Here is a 5,738-nt window from a genome sequence, read left to right on the forward strand (position 1 = left end):
GCCGGCGGGAGCTGCGGCTGCCGGGGCCGAGCCGAGTGTCGACGCATGTCGTGAGAACCGGTATGAGGGTAATCCTGGGCCCTCGGGGCCGAGCTACGGTTCCATGAAGGCGGAAGGAGCGGGCCTGTTTCCCCTGATAGCGCCGACGACGGTAAAATAAGGGCTCGCAAAACGTCAGGACGAACACCTTTTTTGCATATAAGGGAACGAGCGGTGTGCGGTCTTTGACAAAGTGACTATTTCTCAGAGTGCTGGAGTGGGGACCGCTCAAAGTCAAAGCACCGCGGCCGCCCCTCTGCCACCTCCCTGGGAGCAGAGTCATAGAGCGCAAGTGTCCCCACTCCGCCTGTGCAGGCCGCGGGGCCAACAGGCTGGCTGGCTGGCTGCCCGGGCGACCCCCCTCCGAGATGCCGGGCTGAGGCGTAGGCAGCCGCCTCCATCACCACCACCCAAGGCGAGAGAGTGGGTCAACGGGAGAGCCGTCGCGGCCGGGGGACCCTCGCCGCGCCCATGTCCGGGGAAGGACCACAAGGGCCCTGCTCCCCGGCGCCCCGGCGAGCGGGTTCACCCTCGGCGCGTACGGCTCTCGAGGATGGGGAAGGGACGCGCGTGGGCGTCCCTCCCGTCCCCCGCGGAAGAAGGCGAGCGACTCTGCGCGTCGGGACACCCCGCGGAGCCCCCTGCGGGGGGAGTACTCCGGGGGAGAAGCGTGGCGCAGGGGGTGCAGCCCTTTCCCAGGCCACCGTGCGACGGCGTCGGTGGGGCCGACGCCGAGAGAGAGAACGATCCGGGCTCTCCCGCCTCAGGGCGGCCGAGAGCGGGGCCACGGGCCCCACGTTTGGTGACGGTTTTCCCGAAAGCGAAGGACCCCCGCCTGTCCCCTCGGGCTCCGGCCGATGCGGGCGGTCCAGGGCGGGGATAGGGGACGGCGGCCTGCGGACGACGCGCTTTATCCCCAGAAGGAGCGAGGCATGAGGGGGTGTTCCACCCCCGCCGGCCGGTCTCGCTCCTTCTCCGGGCTACGCCTCGGCGGAGTAAAGACCCCCGGGTCAACGCTCCCGCGTCCGGGTGCCGCCGCGCGTCCCCTTCCCGCGGGGGGTGGATCCCTTCCACCCCTGGCCGTTCGAGGCCCGTGCGCCTCGGGCGGCCTCCCTTCCGAGAGAGGGAGAGAGAGACGGAGGACGGTGGTCCGCGACGGCGCGAGACGTCCAAGTTGTGTTCCCCACGGCGGCTACCCGGTCGATCCCGCCCGCCGGTAGCCTTGGCTTGCCCCCACTCCGCCTGTCCAGGCCGCGTGGCCGACAGGCTGTTTGCCCGGGTAGACCCCGCTCTCACCGAGCGGCCGGGCCCCAACGTTCAAGAGGTGTACGGAAGCCACCTTGGGGTGGAGCCCTTCCACCCCTGGCCGTCCGAGGCCCGTGCGCCTCGGGCGGCCTCCCTTCCGAGAGAGGGAGAGAGAGACGGAGGACGGTGGTCCGCGACGGCGCGAGACGTCCAAGTTGTGTTCCCCACGGCGGCTACCCGGTCGATCCCGCCCGCCGGTAGCCTTGGCTTGCCCCCGCTCCGCCTGTCCAGGCCGCGTGGCCGACGGGCTGTTTGCCCGGGTAGACCCCGCTCTCACCGAGCGGCCGGGCCCCAACGTTCAAGAGGTGTACGGAAGCCACCTTGGGGTGGAGCCCTTCCACCCCTGGCCGTCCGAGGCCCGTGCGCCTCGGGCGGCCTCCCTTCCGAGAGAGGGAGAGAGAGACGGAGGACGGTGGTCCGCGACGGCGCGAGACGTCCAAGTTGTGTTCCCCACGGCGGCTACCCGGTCGATCCCGCCCGCCGGTAGCCTTGGCTTGTCCCCGCTCCGCCTGTCCAGGCCGCGGGGCCGACGGGCTGTCTGCCCGGGTAGACCCTGCTCTCACCGAGCGGCCGGGCCCCAACGTTCAAGAGGTGTACGGAAGCCACCTTGGGGTGGAGCCCTTCCACCCCTGGCCGTCCGAGGCCCGTGCGCCTCGGGCGGCCTCCCTTCCGAGAGAGGGAGAGAGAGACGGAGGACGGTGGTCCGCGACGGCGCGAGACGTCCAAGTTGTGTTCCCCACGGCGGCTACCCGGTCGATCCCGCCCGCCGGTAGCCTTGGCTTGCCCCCACTCCGCCTGTCCAGGCCGCGTGGCCGACAGGCTGTTTGCCCGGGTAGACCCTGCTCTCACCGAGCGGCCGGGCCCCAACGTTCAAGAGGTGTACGGAAGCCACCTTGGGGTGGAGCCCTTCCACCCCTGGCCGTCCGAGGCCCGTGCGCCTCGGGCGGCCTCCCTTCCGAGAGAGGGAGAGAGAGACGGAGGACGGTGGTCCGCGACGGCGCGAGACGTCCAAGTTGTGTTCCCCACGGCGGCTACCCGGTCGATCCCGCCCGCCGGTAGCCTTGGCTTGCCCCCGCTCCGCCTGTCCAGGCCGCGTGGCCGACGGGCTGTTTGCCCGGGTAGACCCCGCTCTCACCGAGCGGCCGGGCCCCAACGTTCAAGAGGTGTACGGAAGCCACCTTGGGGTGGAGCCCTTCCACCCCTGGCCGTCCGAGGCCCGTGCGCCTCGGGCGGCCTCCCTTCCGAGAGAGGGAGAGAGAGACGGAGGACGGTGGTCCGCGACGGCGCGAGACGTCCAAGTTGTGTTCCCCACGGCGGCTACCCGGTCGATCCCGCCCGCCGGTAGCCTTGGCTTGTCCCCGCTCCGCCTGTCCAGGCCGCGGGGCCGACGGGCTGTCTGCCCGGGTAGACCCCGCTCTCACCGAGCGGCCGGGCCCCAACGTTCAAGAGGTGTACGGAAGCCACCTTGGGGTGGAGCCCTTCCACCCCTGGCCGTCCGAGGCCCGTGCGCCTCGGGCGGCCTCCCTTCCGAGAGAGGGAGAGAGAGACGGAGGACGGTGGTCCGCGACGGCGCGAGACGTCCAAGTTGTGTTCCCCACGGCGGCTACCCGGTCGATCCCGCCCGCCGGTAGCCTTGGCTTGTCCCCGCTCCGCCTGTCCAGGCCGCGGGGCCGACGGGCTGTCTGCCCGGGTAGACCCCGCTCTCCGAGCGGCCGGGCCCCAACGTTCAAGAGGTGTACGGAAGCCACCTTGGGGGGGCTGCGGTGCCCCCCTCCCCGAGAGTGCCTCCCAGGCCGAGGGAGCCCGGCGGTCGAGTGTCGTAGGAAAGCGCGTGCCACGGCTGTGTCGGTCACAGGGGCCAGAGGTAGTTTGGGCAACGGCTTAGATCCGTATGAAGCTCATCCTTTCCGGCCTGTTCTGGCGGCGGCTAGGCGTGCGCGCACGGCACGACGCCCCTGGCTCCAGCGATGCGACGGCGCCCCGCACCCCACTCTCCGGGCCGAGCAGAGTGGCCGCTCTCGCTCCTTGGAGCAGAGCCCCCGAGTGCAAGTGTCCCCGCTCCGCCTGTCCAGGCCGCGGGGCCGACAGGCTGTCTGCCCGGGTAGACCCCGCTCTCCGAGCGGCCGGGCGCCACGTTCAAGAGGTGTACGAAGCCACCTTGGGGGGCTGCGGTGCCCCCCGCCCCGAGAGTGCCTCCCAGGCCGAGGGGAGCCTGGCGGTCGAGTGTCGTAGGAAAGCGCGTGCGCGGCTGTGTCGGTCACACGGGCCAGAGTTAGTTTGGGCAACGGCTTAGATCCGTATGCAGCTCAACCTTTCCGGCCTGTTCTGGCGGCGGCTAGGCGCGCGCGAACGTCACGACGCCCCTGGTTCCAGCGAGGCGACGGCGCCCCGCACCCCGCTCTCCGGGCCGTGCAGAGCGGCCGCTCTCGCTCCTTGGAGCAGAGCCCCCGAGCGCAAGAGTCCCCGCTCCGCCTGTCCAGGCCGCGGGGCCGACAGGCTGTCTGCCCGGGTAGACCCCGCTCTCCGAGCGGCCGGGCCCCAACGTTCAAGAGGTGTACGGAAGCCACCTTGGGGGGGCTGCGGTGCCCCCCGCCCCGAGAGTGCCTCCCAGGCCGAGGGAGCCCGGCGGTCGAGTGTCGTAGGAAAGCGCGTGCGCGGCTGTGTCGGTCACACGGGCCAGAGTTAGTTTGGGCAACGGCTTAGATCCGTATGCAGCTCAACCTTTCCGGCCTGTTCTGGCGGCGGCTAGGCGTGCGCGCACGGCACGACGCCCCTGGCTCCAGCGATGCGACGGCGCCCCGCACCCCACTCTCCGGGCCGAGCAGAGTGGCCGCTCTCGCTCCTTGGAGCAGAGCCCCCGAGCGCAAGTGTCCCCGCTCCGCCTGTCCAGGCCGCGGGGCCAACAGGCTGTCTGCCCGGGTAGACCCCGCTCTCCGAGCGGCCGGGCGCCACGTTCAAGAGGTGTACGAAGCCACCTTGGGGGGCTGCGGTGCCCCCCGCCCCGAGAGTGCCTCCCAGGCCGAGGGAGCCCGGCGGTCGAGTGTCGTAGGAAAGCGCGCGCGCGGCTGTGTCACACGGGCCAGAGTTAGTTTGGGCAACGGCTTAGATCCGTATGCAGCTCAACCTTTCTGGCCTGTTCTGGCGGCGGCTAGGCGCGCGCGAACGTCACGACGCCCCTGGTTCCAGCGAGGCGACGGCGCCCCGCACACAACTCTCCGGGCCGAGCAGAGCCCCCGAGCGCAAGAGTACCTGCTCCGCCTGCCCAGGCCGCGGGGCCGACAGGCTGTCTGCCCGGGTAGACACCGCTCTCTCCGAGCGGCCGGGCCGCAACGTTCAAGAGGTGTACGAAGCCACCTTGGGGGGCTGCGGAGCCCCCCCTCCCCATGAGAGCGCCTCACAGGCTTTGCTGATAACCCCGTCCTAGCTGCCTGCGCGGGCAGGCGGGACCCCCAGGAGGCCGCGCATAGCCCGCGGCAGCCACCGCTGAAGTCCACAGCAGTTGGCAGATAGGAGTCTTGGAGAAAAAAACGACAAAGTGCAAACGCTCCAAGCGCCGACCAGGGGTGCGTACCTGGCTGGCCGGGCCGGCGGGAGCTGCGGCTGCTGGAGTTGCACCGAGTGTCGATGCATGTCGTGAGAACCGGTATGAGGTTGAACCTGGGCCCTCGGGGCCGAGGCGCGGTTCCAGGGAGACGGAAGGAGCGGGCGTGTTTCCCCTGATAGCGCCGACGACGGTAAAATAAGGCCTCGCAAAACGTCAGGACGAACACCTTTTTTGCATATAAGGGAACGAGCGGTGTGCGGTCTCTGACCAAGTGAGTATTTCTCAAACTCGAAGCACCCGCGGCGGCCTCCCCTCTGCCGCCACCCCGCACCCTCCTGGGGCAGAGCCACCGAGAGCAAGAGTCCCCCCCACCCCGCCTGCGCAGGCCGCGGGGCCAGCAGGCTGGCCGGCTTGCCCGCCCGGGCGACCCCCCTCCGAGATGCCGGGCCGAGGCCTTCCGCGCCGCCATCCCACGCGAGAGAGTGGGTCGACGTGAGAGCCGACGCGGCCAGGGGACCCTCGCCGCGCCCCTGTCCGGGGCAGGACCTCAAGGGCCGAGCACCCCTACCGAGCCCCGGACGAACTCCGGCGAGCAGGTCCACACGCCGGCGTACGGCTCTCGGCGACGGGGAAGGGGACGCGCGGGCGCCCCTCCCGTCCCCCGAGCCAGAGTCCCGCCCTTGGCCCCCTCCGCGGGGTCACAAGGACGGGCGACCCCCTTCGGTCTACCCTCCCGCCGGGAGGTTGGCTTCGCGCAGACGGTCCGAGGCGGAAGAAGGCGAGCGACCCTGCCGCCGCGACACCTCGCGGAGCCCCCTGCGGGGGGAGCACTCCGGGGGACGCGTGGCTC

The sequence above is a fragment of the Eleutherodactylus coqui genome, unplaced genomic scaffold (assembly GCF_035609145.1).
Source record: "Eleutherodactylus coqui strain aEleCoq1 unplaced genomic scaffold, aEleCoq1.hap1 HAP1_SCAFFOLD_397, whole genome shotgun sequence".
Taxonomy (NCBI): domain Eukaryota; kingdom Metazoa; phylum Chordata; class Amphibia; order Anura; family Eleutherodactylidae; genus Eleutherodactylus; species Eleutherodactylus coqui.